A 2519-nucleotide genomic window follows, 5' to 3' on the forward strand; every position below is an offset into this window, starting at 1 on the left:
TCCAAGAATGATATGACGTTCTTAGTTCATATTTCCGGGGGGAGGCGCGGTAGTGTAATCCCTCTACATTCGCTCTATTCTTTGGGGTTTGTTGGACACATTTGGGTTTTCTTATTATGTTTGTACGGGTCAACCACTGAATGGTCCTCCTGGTAGGTCTTCACAGGTCAGAATGGTGATCCTCCAAGCATCTTTCTACATGACTCGTTTCGCTGTACGGTTTGGTCTGGATGTCCGAACGGTCTAAGTCACTGAGTTCAGGTAGTTTCTGGCTGCATGGGTTCGGATCCCACTCTGGGCAGCTGTGATAGAGATGCATCAGTTTCTTTGGGTTGGTTGACAGAAGGGAAGCTTAACACCCCCCTTGACAAGGATGGACTAGGCTGCACAGCCCCCACAACACATGTATGCCACCTACCTTGTGGTATCTCTACCAAAATTTCATAAGCGATTCTGGTATAGTTTGGGGTGTATTAAATTTTTCGGCCCTGCCGTCCCCTTCGGCCTTTTGTTCTGGCTGATTGAAAATTTCTCCAGGCTGTTTGTCTTTCCATTGTATATGCATGGCGTAGTCTGCAGCTGTAGGTCTGTGATTTATCAGCTTGCTTTCCTGCAGTGTTTTTGGTTTGGGAATCCCTCACCCAATATGAATACATAAATGAATGACTGTAAATAATGAATAATAAAAAATTAAAAAATTATTATAATAATTATTTCGGTTGTTATTTCGGTTGTTATTTCAGTCGGGGTAAGGAATATTAGTACTCTTGAGTTGGGGGTCCGTCATTCATGATGATTCGGTAAAATATTGGGTGGGTACCTCCCCTCCGCCTGGGTTGGTCTGGTAGGTAAGGTTCGTTGATATTCGTTTTAACTTCACATATTGTGGGCTCTAATTTTACATTAGGATGGTTTCCTCTTTGATTTTGTGGTGTTCCTTTATGTATATAACAAAAAAAAATAAAAAATTTATAGTACAGCTGTCATAGCTGTGTGGGTAAGTGCTTTGCCTCTGATACAGAAGGTCATGGGTTCGGATCCCATCATAAACTTTTGGTCTATATCTATATATTAATAATAATGGTATATGTATATAACAGTGTTTTATGAACGATATCTATTTTAGACCTAATTTATGATCCTCTTTGTGGGTTGAGTTTTGGGCTAATTGTTTTTCTTTCAGGTCCTGGGCTTTCAGCGTGTTGATGGTGACCTTTCATATATCTCCAGTGCAGCGAGGATCGCATGCCCGGGGGGCACTCCTTGTTTTCGAGAGGTGAAGTCTTTGGACAGGGATCCAGGAATTCAGGTGGTCACAACTTCTTCTGGAAGTGGTTGATATAGCTTTGCACCCGGGGTGCAATTATGCTACTGCCCCTTGGTCATCCGGGAGCTCAGGACCTTATGTGTCCTGACATTCTAGTTGGGGGGGTTGGTGTCATTTCCTGAGTTGGTTGTTTTGGTCATACGGGGGAAGGGTTAGTTATACTATACGATGGTTTAGTACAATGGGTGGTAGTCCGGTGCCGTTATCGGGAAGATGCAGCTATATAGTGTACTGGTTACAGTTTTCTGAGTCAACAACCCCTCTCTAATTGGTTATAACCTGTATTATTATTACCTTCCGGAAGTACATACAGGCCCCGCTGGAAGTCTTTTTGTGGACTTATCATCTCCACCTCTGCAGGCAGGGAGTTCCTTAGTTAGCTCACTGTTCTTACAGTTAAGAATCCTCCTCTGTTTGTTTATAAACCTTCTTTCCTCCAGATAAGAGGAGGTTTCATGGTTAGTCTTTGTCCTGGGGATAAATAGATGGGGGGGTTGTCTTTGGATGGTTCTTTGTTATTATTAGCATAGTTATTAGACCTCCCCTTAGTCAATTTTTTCTAAAGTGAATAACCCTAATTTTGATAATTTTTCAGGGTACTGTAGTTGCCCCATTCCAGTTATTACTTTAGTTGCCCTCTTCTGAACCCTCTCCAGCCCTGCTATGTCTGCCTGGTTCACAAGGGCACAGAACTGTACACAGTCCTTCATGTGTGGGCTGATGTGTAAAATGGTAGGACTATGTTCTCATCACGGGCATCTAGGCGTCCCGTTTGTCATGCGACCCATTATCTTATTGGCTTTGGTTTGTTAAGGGGAACCGTTGGCATCTTCCGCTTGGATGTTAGTTGGGGCAATTTATTTTCGGCTTGTTGTAAGGGTTTCAACAGACTCGGCTCTGCTGGGTGGTGGTCGGAGCCCCGTTTGGAGAACGGGTCTCCTTCGTGGCGGCATTTGAGTTCAGCAGAGATATGGTGGTGGCATATGGCGTACGCACAGTTGTCAGTGTTTTTGTTATGGGTCAAGGTCGGGTAAAGGAGCCAGAGGTGAGTAAATGGTGGTCCCCTTCCCCTTCTTCCCTAGATACCAGCAGTCTGGTAAGCATCCGACTGTATAAGGAGGGTGATTAGGGACTGATGGTCCCCCCTCCCCTTTCCCCCCTTAGGGCGTTTAGGGAGCTGGCCCCATTACAT

The 2519-nt window shown here is 44.5% G+C and overlaps 1 pseudogene; it reads left to right on the forward strand.

The window, feature by feature from the left end:
• The first annotated feature begins 329 nt into the window (after positions 1 to 329).
• On the forward strand, positions 330 to 445 carry LOC120987519 (annotated as a pseudogene).
• The last annotated feature ends 2074 nt before the right edge of the window (positions 446 to 2519 follow it).

The sequence above is a fragment of the Bufo bufo genome, chromosome 1 (assembly GCF_905171765.1).
Source record: "Bufo bufo chromosome 1, aBufBuf1.1, whole genome shotgun sequence".
NCBI classification, from domain to species: Eukaryota; Metazoa; Chordata; class Amphibia; order Anura; family Bufonidae; genus Bufo; species Bufo bufo.